Source organism: Dendrobates tinctorius, unplaced genomic scaffold (assembly GCF_039654945.1).
Source record: "Dendrobates tinctorius isolate UK_male_01 unplaced genomic scaffold, ASM3965494v1 ptg000087l, whole genome shotgun sequence".
Lineage (NCBI taxonomy): Eukaryota > Metazoa > Chordata > Amphibia > Anura > Dendrobatidae > Dendrobates > Dendrobates tinctorius.
The window spans coordinates 1,365,310-1,388,487 of record NW_027361755.1 but is presented as its reverse complement, the minus strand read 5'-3'; the positions used below and the strand labels follow the sequence as shown (position 1 = coordinate 1,388,487).

General features: G+C 50.2%; 1 protein-coding gene and 1 long non-coding RNA gene across 5 annotated transcripts in view; both read right to left on the bottom strand.

The window, feature by feature from the left end:
- Nucleotides 1-23,178, bottom strand: part of SNX9 (sorting nexin 9) — a 555,224-nt gene that overhangs the window by 104,681 nt on the left and 427,365 nt on the right. The gene's annotated exons all lie outside the window — the stretch shown is intronic.
- On the bottom strand, nucleotides 2,589-9,720 carry LOC141098142 (uncharacterized). Its single transcript, XR_012234157.1, has 2 exons — nucleotides 6,933-9,720; nucleotides 2,589-4,216 (listed from the first exon to the last, which is right to left on the bottom strand). It is a non-coding gene; the product is annotated as an uncharacterized lncRNA (long non-coding RNA).

The following is a 23,178-nucleotide window of genomic DNA, read 5'->3' as shown; positions in this document are numbered from 1 at the left end:
CATGGCCACCCACTCGATGGAGCAGGTGGACGCAGCAGCCGCTTAGTGTAAGGGCGGTTTTCAATTGACAGCCACAGCAGCGATAGACCACGGCTGAGCGGCTGTCAATTGACAAGTGTGAAGGTACTGTAAGGGAATATACCAGGTCATGACAGCGGGAGGTAAGCTAGCCATACCAATTAAATTTAAATTAAAGGAAAAACGGCCGGGACTGGGATCTGCCATACTCAGGAATGCCCCCTGCGATGTTGTATCCCACTGTCACACGCAGCAATTGCCGCCATCAAAGCGGGGTATTGCTGAAACGTCATGGATCGGATGCTCGTTCAGTGTGATGGGGACCATAGTAATGATAGCAACCATTTAATTACAGCTGTACCCCTGAAAAATAAAAATGGACAAAAGCGCATATCGCGTTTTCATGGAAATATTTTGTGGACATTCTTGTGGGGCGAATCATCTTAGGTTGGTAAAAGCCAGAACGACTGGCATAGTAAAGCCCCTCACAAGCCACTTTGGCATGGTGTGGCACCTCAACAGCTACTATGATGTCAGGGCCTTTCAGGAGCCAGTCCGGCATGCGAGGCCTCTCAGGGGCCACTTTAGTATGTGAAGCCCAAGACCCACTTAGTTGTGCGGGCCCCCTCAGGAGCCAGTCTGGTTCCAGGGCCCCTCAGAAACCACTTTGGTGCCAATGAACCTCAGGAGCAAGTCTGGCATGCAGGGCCCTGCCCCTGGGTAGCCACTTTGGCCACTTGGTAGCCACTTTGGCACATTTGGCACCTCTGTAGCCACTTTGGCAACGTGGTAGCCACTTTGGCACATTCAGCACCTCAGTAGCCACTTTGGCCACTTGGTAGCCACTTTGGCACATTCGGCACCTCGGTAGCCATTTTGGCCACTTGGTATCCACTTTGGCACATTCGGCACCACTGTAGCCACTTGGTAGACACTTTGGCACCTCAGTAGCCACTTTGGCCCATTCAGCACCTCAGTAGCCACTTTGGCACATTTGGCACCTCGGCAGCCACTTTGGCACATTCGGCACCTCTGTAGCCACTTGTTAGCCACTTAGGCACATTCGGCATCTCTGTAGCCACACCTCAGTAGCCACTTTGGCCACTTGGTAGCCACTTTACACATTTGGCACCTCGGTAGCCACTTCGGCCACTTGGTAGCCACTTTAGCATATTTGGCACTTTGGTAGCCACTTTGGCCACTTGGTAGCCACTTTAGCACATTTGGCAGCCACTTTGGCAAATTCGGCACCTCGGTAGCCACTCAGGCCACTTGGTAGCCACTCAGCACCTCGGTACCACTTTGGCCGCTTGGTAGCCACTTTGGCATATTCAGCACCTTGGTAGCCACTTTGGCCACTTGGTAGCCACTTTAGCACATTTGGCACCTCGGTAGCCATTTTGGCCATTTGGTAGCCACTTTGGCACATTCGGCAGGGAGTTGGAAGTTTCGCCCCCAGCAGTTCGCCCCCAGGAGTTCGCCCCCAGGTACACTTCGCCCCCGAACATTTCGCCCCCAGAATTTCGCCCCCAGGTTGTTTCGCCCCCGCACATTTCGCCCCCAGCAGTTCGCCCCCGCACATTTCGCCCCCGGATGTTTTGCCCCCGGATGTTTCGCCCCCAGCAGTTCGCCCCCGGATGTTTCGCCCCCGGATGTTTCGCCCCCAGCAGTTCGCCCCCGGATGTTTCGCCCCCGGATGTTTCGCCCCCGGATGTTTCGCCCCCAGCAGTTCGCCCCCGGATGTTTCGCCCCCAGCAGTTCGCCCCCGGATGTTTCGCCCCCAGCAGTTCGCCCCCAGCAGTTCACCCCCGGATGTTTCGCCCCCAGCAGTTCGCCCCCGGATGTTTCGCCCCCAGCAGTTCGCCTCCAGCAGTTCACCCCCGGATGTTTCGCCCCCAGCAGTTCGCCCCCAGCAGTTCGTACCCGGATGTTTCGCCCCCAGCAGTTCGCCCCCGGATGTTTCGCCCCCAGCAGTTCGCCCCCGGATGTTTCGCCCCCAGCAGTTCGCCTCCAGCAGTTCACCCCCGGATGTTTCGCCCCCAGCAGTTCGTACCCGGATGTTTCGCCCCCAGCAGTTCGCCCCCGGATGTTTCGCCCCCAGCAGTTCACCCCCGGATGTTTCGCCCCCAGCAGTTCACCCCCGGATGTTTCGCCCCCGGATGTTTCGCCCCCAGCAGTTCATACCCGGATGTTTCGCCCCCAGCAGTTCGCCCCCGGATGTTTCGCCCCCGGATGTTTCGCCCCCAGCAGTTCGCCCCCGGATGTTTCGCCCCCAGCAGTTCACCTCCAGGAGTTCACCCCCGGATGTTTCTCCCCCAGCAGTTCGCGGCCAGCAGTTCGTACCCGGATGTTTCGCCCCCAGCAGTTCGACCCCGGATAGTTCGCCCCCGGATGTTTCACCCCCGGATGTTTCGCCCCCTGTCAGTTCGCCCCCAGCAGTTCATCCCTGGATGTTTTGCCTCTAGCAATTTGCTCCTGGATCTTTTGCATCCGGGAAAAACCTGCCTGAACTGAACATTGGCAGGTTTGCTTATCACTAATAATACACCATATGAGTCTAAGATATACAATTCTGATCAAATTAGTTTTTTTATTCTCAAACTTTGTTTTCTAGATGAGTAATTTTACAAACAGACAGGAAAATAGTAGGATTTCATTGGTTACTAAGGAGGTCGTGCCCCCTTGGGAGCAGAACGGTTCCTGGCTCCCTATGATACATTCAGGGCTGCTTGTTCACAGCCCTCTGCAAAGCTCCCCTTCACCCTCCGCTCATGTGCTCTGTCCTGGACAAGAGGAGGGCTCCCCCCTGCCTGTGTAAAGCCGTTACAGGACGGAACACATAGGGGGGGCTTTGCAGAGGGCTGTAAACCAGCAGCCCTTTATACATCATAGGGAATATATTGTTAGCTGCATGCTCCTGTGCAGCCACGCCCTCTAGAATCCATCCACAAGTACTGCTACTAAGGAGAAACAACCTCCTTAGCAACCACTGAAATCCTGCAGCACATGGAGCTTTAACTTGGATGAGACTTTTCACACAGAAGTGAAGCTGCTGGAAGGTCTCCTTTGGAAATGAATATCATGGGCACAGGTACTATAACATAACATGTTTTTTGCAGAGTTATGCTTTAACTGTATATATCAAAACTGTTTTAACAAGAAACATAAAAAGGTATAGAGGGGAAGGATTAGAGAAAAAGAGAAAATACAAATTGCAGGTTATAATGCTTGAATTATTTTACAGCTAAAAACACTGCTCTCAAAACATACAATATGTGACCATGAACTAAAAATCAAAGCTGTAGGCAATGTCTCTCAGATAATCCATCAAGCTTCTATTATCGAAATCTTGCACGATACGTTTAACCCTTGCTGAAATTGCAGCATACTTTTTGTTTCTTGCAGCAATGGGATTTCCTGCTATTATCTGAATAATTTCAAAACTATGGAGCTCTTGCTGATGTTTCAGACAGTTATTGAACCGGTATATATTTTGGAAAAGAGTACCACATGTTTCTCGAAAGCTACGGTGCCATCCTTCGACATCATTATTTGTTCGCTGTTGATCATTCAATGTTCGTTCATACACATTCCAGAATTGAACTGGAAACAAAGGTGCTTGACGTCCTCTGCGATTCATTCGACCGATATAGCTGTCTTCAAAATAGTTGGCAATAGGTATTGCTTCTTGTGGAAAGTCAGGATCTTCCACCAATTCTTCAAATGATTGCACAACATTCTGTGGTGGTAGAAAGGCCAGGGCAGGTATCATGCGTATCCAATGGGCAAATTCATGGTCACCTTGGTATTGCATCTTGAGTCCTTCATTTTGAACTTTACGCCAAACCGACTGTGATAGGTGGAAAAAGCAGCCAGTCTTCAGAAGGTTGGGGAATTCACTTTCAAATGCCTGTATTGCAGCTAGTTCAAAATCCAACATCAGGTTGTCTGGCTGCAGTCCAGGCTGCAAGTTCTTCAGCTCTTGCAGCAACCTCTGGTATGTAGAACGGCTCTTGTCTGTCAGCAAGGTGTACACTACAGGAACAACAAGGCCGCTGTGGACTACATGGATTGTGTAAAGTTGCTTAAACAAGGCTGGTGTAGTGAAAAACATGCCATCAGCAAACCACTCTACTTTGTGCCAGTAGATGGAGATTGTCTCTTGTTCCAAATATCAACATACGGCTGTGTCCATTTCCTAATTTAAAATGAAAGTATTAGTAGAGGAAATAACAGAAAAAGTGTAACAAGCAGCAGACAGAGTTTTGGGATAAATTCACAAAAAAAATATCCTAATCAGAAGACTCTGTTCATATCTCACATTAAATACTCACATTTTGCTCCAGATTTTCTGATTTCATAATAAAAAACTGAAGCAAAATCTAGTGTGAAGGGGCCAACCAATAGTTTTTTACAACATATATTGTCCCAGTGGAAAATTATATATTTTTGTTTAAAATTAAAATTACTTCCAAACTTGAAATAGGTCACATTTTTAGGGTACCTTTAGACCCTTCAACTAGACGGCCGTTCAGCACGGCCGATCGCCACTATGCTGAACGGGCCGTCTAGTTGACAGCCGCATCCAGACGCGGCGTGCGGCTGGACGTCTGAATGAACGACTGGGCGGTCCGCCCGCCTGAATGGGGCATTCCATTCAGGCGGATGGGCACGCTAGTCGTCGGGTGGGCAGCGCGGACGTTCGTGACGTCCGCGCTGCCTATGCTGTCTCATTGAGAGGATTGTGCAGGACGCAAAAAACACCAGTAAAATCACCAGTGTGCTTTTGGCCTAAGGCATAACTGAATGGTCCATTAGGCTGGGGTCATATGCAGCATTAATGTGTAAATCCCATCCACATGCTGATGAAAAAATTTTGTTTACAAAAAAAAAAACATGCAGTGCAGCATGTCAATGTATGCTGCCATTATACAAACAAAATTCCAGCCATTCAGACAAGGGGCTGAAATCCTGCACTAAAACCTGTACCTAAATCCATAGAGTTAAGTGAAGATTTTGATACAGAATTAGGGTACCACAATAGTGGCCACAATTGCAGGCACAAATAGATTCCTGTGGGATCTCCAATTGCTACCGCAATTACAGCCGCTGCGGAGATGCCGCTCCACAATCCCCTTCCGTCAGTGGGCACGAGGCCTCAGGCTTTATCCAGACAAGCTGGATTTACAGGCGTATTCCGTGCTGTGTTTCCTGCCTGAAACCCGCCCTTTCATGTCTATGGTGCGGGTTACGGGCGGATTCCGGCAGGGGCCGGAAAACGCCCCACCGGAAAATAGCTTCAAAGCTATTTTCCGGCGGATCCCGGAAGGAATGGGAATGGGCAAGAGGGAAACCTCCCGAAAAATGCCTGCAAACCACGCCAAATACGCTCGGTTTAGGCCATAGCAGGGCATGGCCACGCCCATAGCAGAGCTTGGCCACGTCCCCTATTTGCAGAAGCGTTTTGCCAAAGCGCTTGCAAAGTGCTTAAAAAGTGCTTGGAAGCAGCAGGCAAAACGCATCTGCAAATCATGGCGTATCTCACCTGAGCTCCGGAGTTCAGCCCGACCTGTCCACGGATCTGCAGGACTGAACTACGAGAGCCGAGGAATCAGCCGGCGATGGCAGTTCAGTCCGTGCATGCCGCAGACAGGCGAGGCTGAACTCCGGGGCAGCATCCAGGACAGGTATGGCCAGTACAATGCTGCATATTTGGAATTAGTGTGGGCCGGTCCGATCACTGAAGATCGTAATTTATTACGATTTTCAGGCTGATCGTTATTTTAAATTACGATCCGATTTGTAGCCAGATCATGATGATGATCTTTATTAGAAATCGGAATCCTCCGTAATCTGAAAACACTGTCCGGGCATACACTCCCGAACAGTGTGCGCATATATATATATATATATATATATATATATATATATATACACACACACACACACTATACAGGTGTACAGCGTGTGTGCATATTTAGCTTTAGTAAATGGCTCCAGGCTGCGCTGTTAAAAAATAAACAAACCCAGTTACTCACCTCTTTCTCCAGTGTCCAGTACTGGCTCCGGCTCCTAGCCCAGCAGTGCAGGGAATCCCGAAATCCAGGCGGCGCATCGCCGCCTCTGTGCCTGCCGTACTATAACTACAGTGGAGAGTGATCCCAGGACCGCTCACTAGACGGTCCTGGGAAAGCACCACATCACGTCACAGAACAGCCCGGCACATGTGCAGAGGTGGTGATGCACAACCCAGAATGCATAGCATTGGGATTTCGGAATTCCCTGCACCGCCGGAGACAGCGCTGGACACCGGAGAGAGAGTTGAATAACTGGGTTTGTTTATTTTTTAACAGCGCAGCTTGGGGCCATTATATATATGCAAGAAAGCTGGAAGAAGAGTGGCTCAACTGAGATTGTTGCTGAGGACTCAGTGTGCTGCTAGAGTAGGGGTTGGCTTCCGCCCGTACTTAACATGCATCCATGAAGAAAGACCTCCGCGCTGCTGAAGTCTTATACAAATCCTTTATTGCATTTCAAAGTTCCAAAAGTGCCAGACCACCATCACCCACCCACATATATGCATATATATACACACACACACTGTTCGGGCGTACAGTGTGCATATATATATCTACATCTAGCTCTGGAGATTGGATCTGAATTAATTCCAATCTTTCGGTATGATCAGCCTGATCTGATCCTATCTTTCCAGTGATCGGCCAACACTAGTTGGAATCAGTAGGCCTCACTACATTATATTACCCTCAAAGTTTCCCTTGAAGGCAAAAATCACATAGTATTTTATATCAGCACCTTATAGTGTAGCATTTTTCACATTTGTGCAAAATAAACTTTGCAATAATTATGCATAATGGAATTGTTTTAATACAATGTTAAATGGTTAAGTAGCTTACCAGAGTCATGCAGAAGGAACTGCTGCTGGACACCATCAATACTGATCTCCTGGAACTTGAGGGGGATAACAAGTTGATCAAGGGTTTGAGGTAACCTTGGGATATTGCCAAGTTGCCTTGCTAATCGCATTGTCCTCTTCAGTGATGCTTTCCTTGGGAGAAGTGCTGCAACATTACAATGGGCTCCTGAAACGACGTCTGTGAGAATCTGTTGTGGTGTCTCCTGTGTTGTCCTTGCCCTGTTCACAGCCTCATTAACAAGTCGGATTGCTTCAGGTCTTGCAGCTTGTGCTGCGTGATTGTGAAGATTGACTACTTTCACAACTTCGCCAGATTCTTCATTGGTCCAAACACGTCCCTTGCAAGTCGACCGTTTTTCACATACCCAGATGGAATGAACATCGTCAGCGGTTCGTTTGGAAAATAAGTAAATGTGATTCTCATGGACCAACTTCCTCCTTCCATGTTTGGACAGAACTGAATTCATAATTGTATTAAGTGAATTGCTGTGGAAGCTGACTGATTTTTTGTGGCAGTACACTTCTCTCTTTGTGGAGATTTCAGACACTGCTATATTCTGATATACAGATGGAATAAAAGCTAGTCTAATGTAACTTGCAGGACGTGTGACCATGCTACTTGTTACATCTGCAACAAAACTTGCAACAAAGCAGGTCAGTGCTGGGTCAGGTAAAAGTTCAAAATTGTTTAGATTTTAGGCCTCTTGCACACTGTAATTTTAGAGTGGTTTCACACTTAGAATCATAGAATCATAGAATCATAGAATCGTAGAGTTGGAAGGGACCTCCTGGGCCATCTGGTCCAACCCCCTGCTCAAAGCAGGATTCGCTAAATCATCCCAGTCAGATGTCTGTCCAGCCTCTGTTTGAAGACTTCCATTGAAGGAGAACTCACCACTTCTCGTGGCAGCCTGTTCCACTCATTGATCACTCTAACTGTCAAAAAGTTTTTTCTAATATCTAATCTGTGTCTCCTCCCATTCAGTTTCATCCCATTGCTTCTAGTCTTTCCTTGTGCAAATGAGAATAAAGTTGATCCTTCTACAATGTGACAGCCCTTTAGATATTTGTAGACAGCTATTAAGTCTCCTCTCAGTCTTCTCTTTTGCAAACTAAACATTCCCAAATCCTGCAACCTTTCCTCATAAGACAGGGTTTGCAGACCGGTCACCATTCTGATGACCGGTCACTTGTGTTTGTGGCCGCCAGAGGTCGATCCGCTCTGGATCTGACATCCAGCTGACCCCAGGGCAATGCTGGCTGAATGCTGGCATTCCGCTTGCATTGCCCATAGACGTGAACGGCTGGGTTCCGCGATCTGCAGACGCCCGTTCGCTTTCGTAATGCCGCATTCCGCTATCAGTGTCAGAACAAAAAGAAGAGCATTTTCTTCATTTCGTTCCGCTGCAGGTTAGCGGAATGCGGCATTACAGAAGCGAACGAGCGGCCTGTAGTGCATATGTAGCGGAAGTGTGAAAGCACCCTTATGCTGCCACTGTTTTAGAACTCCAAAGCACGTGCTTTACTGGCATTTTTCAGAGCGCTTTTGTGAGCGCTCTCGGTAATGACCCATAAGATACAGGCTATTGATGAACGCTAAGTGCTCAAAAATAGCTCCTGTAATAAAATAAAAAGAGCTGGCCGAAACAACACCTCGCTTTTCTAGCCATTGACTTATCTACTATATAATTGTCTAAGGGTCACTTTCGTCTTTCTGTCTGTAACGTTTTATTCGTATATTCATTGGTCGCGGCGTCTGTCTGTCATGTAAATCCAAGTCGCTGATTGGTCTTGGCAAAACGCCCACGACCAATCAGCGACGGTCACAGTCTGCCATAAAAATGGCCGCTGCTTCACTGCCCTGCACTCACTGCTGACCGCTCACACAGGGTTAATGCCAGCGTTAACGGATCGCGGTGTACCGCACTCCGTTAACGCTGCTATTAACCCTGTGTGACCAACTTTTCGCTATTGATGGTGCCTATTGCAGCATCAATAGTGAAAAGATGTAATGCTAAAAATAATAATGATAAAAAAAAAAGTTATTCTCACCCCCTCCAACGTCGCGCTGTCCTCCGCGCCTCTCTCCAATGCACAACGTCCAGGACCTGCGATGATGTCACGGTCATGTGACCGCGACATCATCGCAGGTCCAACGCTCAGACCGGAAGCCACCGCCAGCACTGCAGAGAGGCGCGAGGACTTCAGGGCCCGTGGCTGAGGTGAGTATATCTTTATTATTTTTTTTTTAAACACGAATATAGTGCTCACATTCCTAGACTACGTGGACAGTGCAATATACTACGTGACCAGTGCAATATACTACGTTGGCTGGCCAATATACTATGTGCGCTGTGTAATTTACTATGTGCGCTGTGCAATTTACTATGTGGACTGTGCAATTATGTACGTGCGCTGTACAAAATACTACGTCGGCTGTCCTATATACTACGTGGCCTGTACAATGTACTACGTGGACTGTCCAATATACTACATAACCTGTGCAACATACCACGTGGCTGTGCCTTCTAGAATACCCGATACATTAGAATCAGGCCACCATGTAGTATATTCAAAATTGGCAATCTTCTTAGCGATTTTCCAGTGCTTAGCACTTGGGAAAGTGGCTACTGTGAAAGCGGTCTTAGGGCTAAAACACAAGGCCAAAATTCCCTGCCTAATTTGGGGCCGAAACATCTGGGGGCAAAAAGCAGGGGGCGAAACATCCGGGGGCGAACTGCTGTGGGCGAACTGCTGGGGACAAAACATCTGGGGGCGAACTGCTGGGGATGAAACATCCGGGGGCGAACTGCTGGGGGCGAAACATCCGGGGGCGAAACATCCGGGGGCGAACTGCTGGGGGCGAAACATCCGGGGGCGAACTGCTGGGGGCGAAACATCCGGGGGCGAACTGCTGGGGGCGAAACATCCGGGGGTGAACTGCTGGGGGCGAACTGCTGGGGGCGAAACATCCGGGGGCGAACTGCTGGGGGCGAAACATCCGGGGGCGAACTGCTGGGGGCGAAACATCCGGGGGCGAACTGCTGGGGGCGAAACATCCGGGGGTGAACTGCTGGGGGCGAACTGCTGGGGGCGAAACATCCGGGGGCGAACTGCTGGGGGCGAAACATCCGGGGGCGAACTGCTGGGGGCGAAACATCCGGGGGCTTAACATCCGGGGCGAACTGCTGGGGGTGAATCATCCGGGGGCTAAACATCCGGGGGCTAAACATCCGGGGGCTAAACATCCGGGGGCGAACTGCTGGGGGCTTAACATCCGGGGGCGAACTGCTGGGGGCTTAACATCCGGGGGCGAAACATCCGGGGGCGAAACATCCGGGGGCGAAACATCCGGGGGCGAAACATCCGGGGGCGAAACATCCGGGGGCGAAACATCCGGGGGCGAAACATCCGGGGGCGAAACATCCGGGGGCGAAACATCCGGGGGCGAACTGCTGGGGGCGAAACATCCGGGGGCGAAACATCCGGGGGCGAAACATCCGGGGGCGAAACATCCGGGGGCGAAACATCCGGGGGCGAAACATCCGGGGGCGAAACATCCGGGGGCGAAACATCCGGGGGCGAAACATCCGGGGGCGAAATGTGCGGGGGCGAAATGTGCGGGGGCGAAATGTGCGGGGGCGAAATGTGCGGGGGCGAAACAACCTGGGGGCGAAATGCTGGGGGCGAAATATTCGGGGGCGAAGTGTACCTGGGGCGAACTGCTGGGGGCGAACTGCTGGGGGCGAAATGCTGGGGGCGAAACTTCCTAAAACCCATTCGGCACCACTGTAGCCACTTTGTCCACTTGGCAGACATTTTGGCACATTCGGCACCTCAGTAGCCACTTTGGCACATTTGGCACCTCGGCAGCCACTTTGGCCACTTGGTAGCCACTTTGGCCCATTCGGCACCTCAGTAGCCACTTTGGCCACTTGGCAGTCACTTTGGCAAATTCAGCACCTCTGTAGCCACTTTGGCCACTTTGTAGCCACATTGGCACATTCGGCACCTCTGTAGCCACTTGTTAGCCACTTTGGCACATTTGGCACCTTGGTAGCCACACCTCAGTAGCCACTTTGGCCACTTAGTAGCCACGTTGTCACATTTGGCACCTCGGTAGCCACTTTGGCCACTTAGTAGCCAAGTTGTCACATTCGGCACCTCGGCAGCCACTTGGTAGCCACTTTACACATTTGGCACCTCGGTAGCCACTTTAGCACATTTGGCAGCCACTTTGGCAAATTCGGCTCCTCGGTAGCCACTTTGGCCACTTGGTAGCCACTTTGGCACATTCGGCACCTCGGCAGCCACTTGGCGACTTGGTAGCCACTTTGGCCACTTGGTAGCCATTTTGAGACATTCGGCACCTCGGTAGCCACTTTGGCCACTTGGTAGCCACATTGGGACATTCTGCACCTCGGTAGCCACTTTGGCCACATGGTAGCGACATTGGGACATTTTGCACCTCGGTAGTCACTTTGGCACATTTGGCATCTTGGTAGTCACTTTGGCCACTTGGTAGCCACTTCGGCCACTTGTTAGCTACTTTAGCATATTTGGCACCTCGGTAGACACTTGTTAGCCACTTTGGCACATTCAGCACCTCGGTAGACACTTTGGCACATTCGGCATCTCTGTAGCCACACCTCAGTAGCCACTTTGGCCACTTGGTAGCCACTTTAGCACATTCGGCACCTCGGTAGCCACTTTGGCCACTTGGTAGCCACATTGGGACATTCTGCACCTCGGTAGCCACTTTGGCCACATGGTAGCGACTTTGGCCACTTGGTAGCCACTTTAGCACATTTTGCACCTCGGTAGTCACTTTGGCACATTTGGCATCTTGGTAGCCACTTTGGCCACTTGTTAGCTACTTTAGCATATTTGGCACCTCGGTAGACACTTTAGCATATTTGGCACCTCGGTAGCCACTTGTTAGCCACTTTGGCACATTCAGCACCTCGGTAGACACTTTGGCACATTCGGCATCTCTGTAGCCACACCTCAGTAGCCACTTTGGCCACTTGGTAGCCACTTTAGCACATTCGGCATCTCGGTAGCCACTTTGGCCACTTGGTAGCCACTTTGGGACATTCGGCACCTCGGTAGCCACTTTGGCCACTTGGTGGCAACATGGTAGCCACTTTGGCACATTTGGCACCTCGGTAGCCACTTTGGCCACCTGGTAGCCACTTTGGCACATTCGGCACCTCGGTAGCCACTTTGGCCACTTGGTAGCCACTTTGACACATTCGGCACCTCGGTAGCGACCTTGGCCACTTGGTAGCCACTTTGGCACATTCGGCACCTCGGTAGCCACTTTGGCCACTTGGTAGCCACTTTAGCCATGTTGACACATGCTGCCACTTTGCCTCAGGGGCCACTTTGACGTCCGACTGCAGTGATGGCGAACCTTGGCACTACAGCTGTTGGAGAAGTACAACTCCTAGCATGCCTCAACTGCTGCAGGTTGCAAGGGCATTCTGGGAGTTGTAGTTTTACAACCAGGGCTGTGGAGTCGGTAAGCCACAGTTGCGACTCCGACTTCTGGATTTTATCAGGCTCCGACTCAGACTCCGGCTCCGACTCCTTCATAAATGGCCAATTCATAACAACAAATTTACTGTTGCAAAATATTAAACATCGTGCTTATTCAGTTTCTCACCATCATATAAGTAACCAGACCACTTAGAGCAAAAACTACATTTATTAGAATACAATTAGAATATAGCAAATAACTTTTATAAACTTTTCTAAACTGTAAGTAAATATGCAATAAACACTTTTATGCAGTTAATAAGAAGAAATCTATAAATTTGTCCTCAGAAAAAGTATTGCCTCTGTCAGATCCTCCTTCATGGATGCCCTCAAATCTGATCTAATTATTTTGAGAGCAGAGAACAACCTCTCTACACTAACTTGTGTTGGTGGCAAAGCAGTAACCACTCGGGCAACATCTCTGACAATGTCAGGATACAGAGGAATCGCTTGTTGCACTGTTATTTTTGATGAACGGTCAAATTTCTCAATTTCTTTTAGTGCACATGAAAAATTCTGCTGAAATGTACTGGCTGTGTTCCTTGATGGGGATGACTCTTCTTCTATGCGGGAACGCTTTGCACGGTCCTTGTGATCCAAATATTTTTCAAAATTAAATTCTTCATCAGTTGATGATGAGGGTGAAGATGTGGCAGGACGACCAAATTCTTCTTGTTCCTCCTGACTGTTTTGCAACCCTTTCATCCTTACTGCTATTTCAAACAGAGCTTCTTTTCCTTTACTTAGCTGTTGATCATCTAGAAGAATCCGATGCATTGGGTCTAAATAAGCAGCTGCCAAAAGAATGTTATTTTGTAATAGTAGCTCCTCTCTCCGTTTCATTGATGTAGCAATGCCACTTACAATTAACCCTCCTCTTTGGGACAGGCGAAACATCAGGTTCTTCCACTCCTTTAAGAAAATACCTGGAGTTAAGTCCTCTGCTTGTAATTTTTTAGTCACTGTAAATGGGTGCTCTAGCAATTTTTCCAGCTCAGTCACCTGATTCCACTGACTTTCATTTAGCGTCAGTTGAGGGTTAGCCATGTCTACAAGAAAGGTTTTCAGCTCAACCAAGCGCTGAATCATTAAGTACTGCCCCATCGTGTGGCTTGATCAATAATTGCCCCTTTTCCAGCACGTCTCTTCAAAACTGAGTCAACTTTAGGGGTTCTGGCAACAGTAGCCAATTTTCTCACCTTGCCAATCAGTGCAGCAGCATGTCCTTCTTGCAGACTGTCTTATAGCCAGCTGTAGCGTATGCACAACACAGCGCATGTGATGAATGAAAGAACATATTGACACAGTGTCAACAAGATCATCTAAACTATCATGTTGCTGTTCATCTGAAGCATCTTCAGTTTGCTCCTCAGTTACAATACTGTGTTCCTCTATTTCAAACATTTCTGTGTCTGTGGACCCAGAATGTTCTTCTAGCTGCTGGTCACCATCATTACTCTCATTCATTAGCTTAATAGTACTTATCATATTTGAAGCATTGTCAGTTACGACAGAAAGAACTTGCTCTTTTTTAAGTTCATAGTCTTGCAGAACCTTTTCCACCAAGACCTGGAGAAACTCACTGGTGTGATGAGCTTTGGTGTCTTTTACTGCCAATGTCTTGGTAACTATTTCATTTTTGTCACAAACAAATCGGACATTGATGGCAAAATAGTTCACTCTGTGACGTGTGCAGGCATCCATTTTAAGAAACAGAAAGCGTCCCTTGAGAGTTTTTTTAAGTTCTTCCTTTTGTTTAAAAGCTTCTTCGATTACTAATTTTCTAATACTCTCTCTCTCCAGAGAAACACCAAGCTTGCGGGCCATTTCCCCATTCAGACACATAAAAGCTGGTCGTGAAAATAATGAAATAGGCACACTATCCTTTCCAACAAGCTCTATGATCTGTTTTTTTAAATGTATCTACTGTCATTGTCACAGTAACTTTGTCACTGACAAAATATCTTGCAACTGATGGCTGCAAAGTTCTCTGCTCCTTTGTTTGGCTGGAAGAGCTGGGCACTGGTTCATTGGTTTGGATGCAGTCTTTCTCATCCACTGCTTTCAGTACTTCTGGATGAAAGCGCTGTAAATGTCTCTTTAGATTAGAAGCTCTGGTAGGAGCATTTTTATCTTTGCCTGAATATGCACTCATCTTGGCTTCACAGCATTTGTTTTTGTCTGGATCATTTGTCATACACTGACAGACATGATGTTTTCTATCTTGAGTGATGGTGAAATGTTCAAATACAGCTGATTTAATGTGATGCTTCTTTGACATTCTCAGGTTTTTAATTCTGCATTCACAATCCAAATGACAATTGTTTTTCCTAAAAACAATTGTACAAAATTATTGCCAGGTCGTACAACTGATATAGTGGACAGTAATACTGTTATTATTCCTCATGTACTCACAGTTAACTGATGCAAAGTTTGTTGTAAGGATAATACTTCTTACAGTCTTCCTCTTCTGAGTAGCAGGCAGCTGTGAGATGCTTGGAAGACGCACACCTAGTACGATCTAGTCTAGAGGAGGAGCTTTACTACTAAGAATTTGCAACACATTTTCACTTTCAGTTTCATACATTGTAAGTAGGGGGGTTGGGGCAGCATGAGGTTAACCAAGTATAAGATTAGATAAGGGCAGTGGAGAACAGTGACACACAAGAAGTAAGAAATGTCTATCTCCAGCAGAACTGCTTATCACTGTTGTTCATAGTTTGATAGAACATATATATTTGAGTAACATTTATAAAATTCATATGAAAGTTCAATTATGAAATATTAATACATTTTTTTTTTAAAGTCGGAGTCGGTACATTTCTACCGACTCCGACCAAAACTAACTCCGACTCCACGACTCCGACTCCACAGCCCTGTTTACAACAGCTGGAGTGCCAAGGTTAGCCATCACTGGGTGCGGCTTTTCAGAAGCCATTGGAGCGCTGTGCCTTTAAGACCTTGAATCAGCAATATGTCAGCTTCTATTAGCTAATACGGGTCATGTGTGGAAGCTGCATTTGCATAGCTGCCATTTTTGTAAGGTCACTGCACCTGCGCTGTGGCTTCAATCCATGTCAGTTGGAAGTCATGGAAAGGTCGCCATTAATTCCTATGGGAAAATTTTTGCTCAATATGTGATTTTTTAAAAAACTACAAATCGGATCGAATCCAAAAATACATAGCACACCTGTCCCCACCGAGGACTTCGAAACGCCGCCTGAACGGAGTCTCTGCGCCGAGCGGTTCGGGCTGCATTAATTGCAGAAAACAGAGAAGTGGAATAATAATACTACATGTGTATTTCCCGAAGGAAGTACAGATAGTGCTTTGAAATGGTGCCCGGGCTGCCCCTTTAAGAGAGACTTGCCTGCTGCCCCTGCAAGACTTTCAACTCAGGATCCGATTTAACTGTGGGTGCCTCTCAGGTGCCACTTTGGCCTGTTGGGCCCCTCAGGGTCTGATTTGGTGGGTGGTGCCCCTCAGGATCTGATTCGGTGACCTGGACTCCTCAGGGCTTGACTTGGTGGACGGTATACCTCAGGGACCGATTTTGTGGCCGGGGCCCCTCAGGGTCCGATTTTGTGGGTGGGGACCCTTAGGGTATGATTTTGTGGCCGGGGTCAATCAGCCTCCGATTTGGAGCCTGGGGTCACTCAGCCTTCTATTTGGCGTGCCGGCCCTTTAAAACTCATTTTGGTGCGTCGGCCCTTTAAGAGCCAGTTTGGCGCACTGGGCTTCTAAATTCACTTTGGCGCAGTCTCTCTCCGGGGCATGCGTCATGTGATGGTGCTAGATTTTCATTTGTGCTGTGGGTTTCACTTTAAGAGCTGATATTATCTGGCAGAAACTCTGTCCTGGGGGGTCATGTAAAGTTCGTAGGCGTTGGTATAGTAACTGGATCTGGCTGCGCATATCAATGAGCTTAACTGCCATCTGAATTGCCTCAGGGCATGTTTTGTCTGTGGCTACATCTCCCCATTGAAAAGCATTGAGACAATGCATTCCAAAGACAGGAAACAAAAATTTTCAAACGCAAATTGCGCAAAAACTACAAATCTGATCGACACGAAAAATACTTAGCACACCACCCGTGGACGCTGGCTTCGAAACGACACCTCAACGGAGTCTGTGCGTGTAGCGGTTCGGGCCGCATTAATTGCAAAAATCAACTGAATAATAAGAACTAGATGTGTATTTCCTGAAGGAAGTACAGATAGTGCTTTGAAATGCTGCCCGGGCTGCCCCTTTAAGAGAGACTTGCCTGCTGCCCCTGCAAGACTTTCAACTCAGGATCCGTTTTAACTGTGGGTGCCTCTCAGGGGCCACTTTGGCCTCAGGATCTGATTCGGTGGCCGGGGCCCCTCAGGGTCCGATTTGGTGGCTGGGGCCCCTCAGGGTCCGATTTGGTGGCCGGGGCCCCTCAGGGTCCGATTTGGTGGCCGGGGCCCCTCAGGGTCCGATTTGGTGGCCGGGGCCCCTCAGGGTCCGATTTTGTGGCCGGGGCCCCCCAGGGTCCGATTTTGTGGCCGGGGCCCCTCAGGGTCCGATTTTGTGGCCGGGGCCCCTCAGGGTCCGATTTTGTGGCCGGGGCCCCTCAGGGTCCGATTTTGTGGCCGGGGCCCCTCAGGGTCCGATTTTGTGGCCGGGGCCCCTAAGGGTCCGATTTTGTGGCCGGGGCCCCTCAGGGTCCGATTTTGTGGCCGGGGCCCCTCAGGGTCCGATTTTGTGGCCGGGGCCCCTCAGGGTCCGATTTTGTGGCCGGGGCCCCTCAGGGTCCGATTTTGTGGCCGGGGCCTGTTATGAATGAGTCACCGGAGGAGGAGAAAACAAAAATACAAGTTAAGTCCAGAAAACCGGAGAGGTTGGTAGCTATCGGATTGCAGACCCCTGATCCTATTCACCACAACTAACAGTAGCCGTGGGGGGTTCCTACGGTGCCCTAGACCCCTCGTCACAGCCGGAGAACTACATAAGCCTAAAGAAGGAAAGGGGAAGTCTAAACTGCCCCAGAGCAGACCCCAAAGCAATAGACAGCCCCCAACATGTACTGTCGATGAAAAACAGATGAAAACACAAACACAGACAGAAAGACAGGCTGAGCAAACGATGGAGCCCAACTAACTAGATAGGACAGGACAGAAAAGATGCTGGCTGCAATCCGCAAAAAACCCTACAAAAATGTCCCAACCGTCTGATAGGAAAAAAGGCCCTGAAGTCGCTAGACTTCAAAATCACTATATCAGCACTCAGGTATATTCTGAAAACAGAGCAAAGAGATCAACTGATCAGAGACAAAAATGGAATTCAGCCAGTCCCAACCAGGACTGGCTGAATACAAACACTAAGGAAACCAGACAAAACCTCATGGAATAATAGCAGGGCAAAACTTAGCTTTTAATAGACAGGAACTAAAACTGGTTGCCAGAGCTCAGAGCAGAAAGGATCACCAGCAAACCCTGCAGGGCGTCAGCTGCCTTATATCCACTCAGAAATTCCAGATGTCCAATCACACTCCGCCTGTTCAGATAACAGGTTCTTCCCATCCCAATCAATTTCACTACCTCTCTTCACCAGCAGAGGGAGTTCATCAGACATCAAAGGTGAAGGGGAAAATGAACTCACAACAGTACCTCCCCCTTGAGGAGGGGTCACCGAACCCTCATCCACGCCACCAGGGCGATCAGGATGGGCCCGATGAAAAGCACGAACCAATCTTTTGGCATGAATATCGGATGCAGGGACCCAAGAATTATCCTCCTGGCCATAACCCTTCCATTTAACCAAATACTGGAGTCTCCGTCTAACCAGACGAGAATCCAGTATCTTCTCAACCTCATATTCCACATTACCTTCAACCAATACAGGGTCAGGAGGTGCCACCACAGGAACTACTGGCTCAACAAACCTCTTTAACAGAGACTTATGAAACACGTTATGGATCTTGAATGTAACAGGAAGAGCCAATCGAAAAGAGACTGGATTAAGAATCTCCAAATCTTGTAAGGTCCAATAAATCTAGGTTTAAAATTTGGAGAAGCCACCTTCATAGAGATATTATTTGATGACAACCAAACCATATCACCCACCTTAAACCGGGGACCAATGGTCCTATGCCGGTTGGAAAACCACTGGGCCTTTTCCTGGGACAGAGACAACTTATCCACCACTTGGTCCCAGATCTGGTGCATTCTCTCCACCACAGTGTCAACACCTGGGCAGGCAGAAGACTCCACCTGCCCTGAAGAGAATCGAGGATGAAACCCAAAGTTACAAAATAAAGGTGACATCAAAGTGGCAGAACTAGCTCTATTATTTAAAGCAAATTCGGCCAAGGGAAAAAATGAAACCCAATCATCCTGATCAGCAGAAATATAACATCTCAAATACGACTCCAAAGTCTGGTTTGTTCTCTCCGTCTGCCCATTGGTCTGAGGGTGAAACGCAGAGGAGAAGGACAACTGAATTCCCAGCTTGGAACAGAAAGTCCTCCAAAATCTAGAAACAAACTGAACTCCTCTGTCAGATACAATGTTCTCAGGAATCCCGTGCAAGCGAGCCACCAGTTGCAAAAACAAGGGCACCAACTCTGAGGAAGATGGCAACTTAGGGAGTGGTACAAGATGGACCATCTTAGAGAATCCGTCACAAATCACCCAAATAACAGTCATTCTCTGAGAGACAGGCATATCAGAGATAAAATCCATTGAAATATGGGTCCATGGCCTCCTGGGCACCGGCAAAGGCATCAACAACCCACTAGAGCGAGAACAAGGTTTAGACCGAGAGCAAGTCCCACAGGACTGCACAAAATTCCTGACATCACAAGACAAGGCGGGCCACCAAAAAGACCGACTCATCAAATCTCTAGTACCAAAAATACCTGGCTGACCAGCCAATGCAGAGCAATGAACCTCAGACATCACTCTCTTCCTCCACTGGTCAGGAACATACAATTTTCCAATGGGACAACGCTCAGGTTTGTCCTCCTGAAACTCTTCCAGAGCACGTCTCAAATCGGGTGAGATGGCAGAAAGAACTACCCCCTCACCTAAGATGGTAGCAGGCTTGGTCACAATAGGAGAATCAGCAAAGAAACTCCTAGAGAGGGAGTCTGCCTTGACATTCTTAGTGTCCGGAAGAAAAGAGACCACAAAATCAAAACGTGTGAAAAACAAGGCCCACCTAGCCTGTCTAGGATTCAAGCGTTTGGCCGACTCCAGGTAAATCAAATTCTTGTGGTCAGTAAGGACCACGACTTGATGTTTAGCTCCCTCCAACCAATGTCTCCACTCCTCAAATGCCCATTTCATGGCTAACAGTTCCCGACTCCCCACATCATAGTTACGTTCGGATGGGGAGAACTTTCGGGAAAAGAAAGCACAGGGATTCATTTTAGATGTTACAGGATCTTTTTGGGACATAACAGCTTCCAACATGTATTGTCGGTGAAAAACAGATGAAAACACAAACACAGACAGAAAGACAGGCTGAGGAAATGATGGGGCCCAACTAGCTAGATAGGACAGGACAGAAAAGATGCTGGCTGCAATCCGCAAAAAACCCTACAAAAATGTCCCAACCGTCTGATAGGAAAAAAGGCCCTGAAGTTGCTAGACTTCAAAATCACTATATCAGCACTCAGGTATATTCTGAAAACAGAGCAAAGAGATCAACTGATCAGAGACAAAAATGGAATTCAGCCAGTCCCAACCAGGACTGGCTGAATACAAACACTATGGAAACCAGACTAAACCTCATGGAATAATAGCAGGGCAAAACTTAGCTTTTAGTAGACAGGAACTAAAACTGGATGCCAGAGCTCAGAGCAGAAAGGATCACCAGCAAACCCTGCAGGGCGTCGGCTGCCTTATATCCACTCAAATTCCAGATGTCCAATCACACTACGCCTGTTCAGACAACAGGTTCTTCCCATCCCAATCAATTTCACAACCTCTCTTCACCAGCAGAGGGAGTTCATCAGACATCAAAGGTGAAGGGGAAAATGAACTCACAACAGGGGCCCCTCAGGGTCCGATTTTGTGGCCGGGGCCCCACAGGGTCAGATTTTGTGGCCGGGGCCCCACAGGGTCAGATTTTGTGGCTGGGGCCCCACAGGGTCCGAATTTGTGGGTGGGGCCCCACAGGGTCCGATTTTGTGGGTGGGGCCCCTCAGGGTCCGATTTTGTGGGTGGGGCCCCTCAGGGTCCGATTTTGTGGGTGGGGCCCCTCAGGGTCCGATTTGGTGAGCGGGGCCCCTCAGGGTCCGATTTGTAGGCCAGGGTGGCTTAGCCTCCGATTTGTAGGCCAAGGTCGATCAGCCCCCAATTTGGAGGCCGGGGTGGCTCAACCTCCGATTTGGAGCATGGGGTCACTCAGCTTTCGATTTGGTGCGCCGGCCCTTTAAGACTCATTTGGGTGCGCCGGCCCTTTAAGACTCATTTTGGCGCGTCGGCCCTTTAAGAGTGTTTGTAACACTGGGCTTCTAAATCCACTTTGGCGCACATTCTCTCTCAGGGGCATGTGTCATGTGATGAAGCTAGATTTGCATTTGTGCTGTGGGTTTCGCTTTAAGAGCTGATATCTGCCAGACGCTCTGTCCTGGAGAGGTCATGTATAGTTCGTAGGCGTTGGCATAGTAACTGGGTCTGCCTGCGCATATCATTGAGCTTATCTGCCATTTGAATCGCCTCAGGGCATGTTTTCTCTGTGGCAACATTTTCCCATTGAAATGCATTGAGGAAAAAGTTTTTTCAAACGCAAATTGCGCGAAAACTACAAATCCGATCGACTCGAAAATTACTTAGTACACCACTCGTGGACGCTAGCTTCGAAACGACACCTCAATGGAGTCTGTCCATGTAGCGGTTCGGGCCGCATTAATTGCGGAAAATCAACTGAATAATAATAAGCAGAAAAAGAACTAGATGTGTATTTCCTGAAGGAAGTACAGATAGTGGTTTGAAATGGTGCCCGGGCTGCCCCTTTAAGAGAGACTTGCCTGTTTCCCCTGCAAGAATTTCAACTCAGGATCCGTTTCAACTGTGGGTGCCTCTCAGGTGCCAATTTGGCGGGCGGGGCCACTCTGGGCCCAATTTGGCGGGCGGGGCCACTCTGGGCCCAATTTGGCGGGCGGGGCCACTCTGGGCCCAATTTGGCGGGCGGGGCCACTCTGGGCCCAATTTGGCGGGCGGGGCCACTCTGGGCCCAATTTGGCGGGCGGGGCCACTCTGGGCCCAATTTGGCGGGCGGGGCCACTCTGGGCCCAATTTGGCGGGCGGGGCCACTCTGGGCCCAATTTGGCGGGCGGGGCCACTCTGGGCCCAATTTGGCGGGCGGGGCCACTCTGGGCCCAATTTGGCGGGCGGGGCCACTCTGGGCCCAATTTGGCGGGCGGGGCCACTCTGGGCCCAATTTGGCGGGCGGGGCCACTCTGGGCCCAATTTGGCGGGCGGGGCCACTCTGGGCCCAATTTGGCGGGCGGGGCCACTCTGGGCCCAATTTGGCGGGCGGGGCCACTCTGGGCCCAATTTGGCGGGCGGGGCCACTCTGGGCCCAATTTGGCGGGCGGGGCCACTCTGGGCCCAATTTGGCGGGCGGGGCCACTCTGGGCCCAATTTGGCGGGCGGGGCCACTCTGGGCCCAATTTGGCGGGCGGGGCCACTCTGGGCCCAATTTGGCGGGCGGGGCCACTCTGGGCCCAATTTGGCGGGCGGGGCCACTCTGGGCCCAATTTGGCGGGCGGGGCCACTCTGGGCCCAATTTGGCGGGCGGGGCCACTCTGGGCCCAATTTGGCGGGCGGGGCCACTCTGGGCCCAATTTGGCGGGCGGGGCCACTCTGGGCCCAATTTGGCGGGCGGGGCCACTCTGGGCCCAATTTGGCGGGCGGGGCCACTCTGGGCCCAATTTGGCGGGCGGGGCCACTCTGGGCCCAATTTGGCGGGCGGGGCCACTCTGGGCCCAATTTGGCGGGCGGGGCCACTCTGGGCCCAATTTGGCGGGCGGGGCCACTCTGGGCCCAATTTGGCGGGCGGGGCCACTCTGGGCCCAATTTGGCGGGCGGGGCCACTCTGGGCCCAATTTGGCGGGCGGGGCCACTCTGGGCCCAATTTGGCGGGCGGGGCCACTCTGGGCCCAATTTGGCGGGCGGGGCCACTCTGGGCCCAATTTGGCGGGCGGGGCCACTCTGGGCCCAATTTGGCGGGCGGGGCCACTCTGGGCCCAATTTGGCGGGCGGGGCCACTCTGGGCCCAATTTGGCGGGCGGGGCCACTCTGGGCCCAATTTGGCGGGCGGGGCCACTCTGGGCCCAATTTGGCGGGCGGGGCCACTCTGGGCCCAATTTGGCGGGCGGGGCCACTCCGGGCCCAATTTGGCGGGCGGGGCCACTCCGGGCCCAATTTGGCGGGCGGGGCCACTCCGGGCCCAATTTGGCGGGCGGGGCCACTCCGGGCCCAATTTGGCGGGCGGGGCCACTCCGGGCCCAATTTGGCGGGCGGGGCCACTCCGGGCCCAATTTGGCGGGCGGGGCCACTCTGGGCCCAATTTGGTGGCCAGGGTGGCTCAGCCTCCGATTTGAAGGCCGGGGTGGCTCAGTCTCCGATTTGGAGCCTGGGGTCACTCAGCTTTCGATTTGGCATGCCGTCCCTTTAAGAATCCTTAGGCGCGTCGGCCGTTTAAGAGTT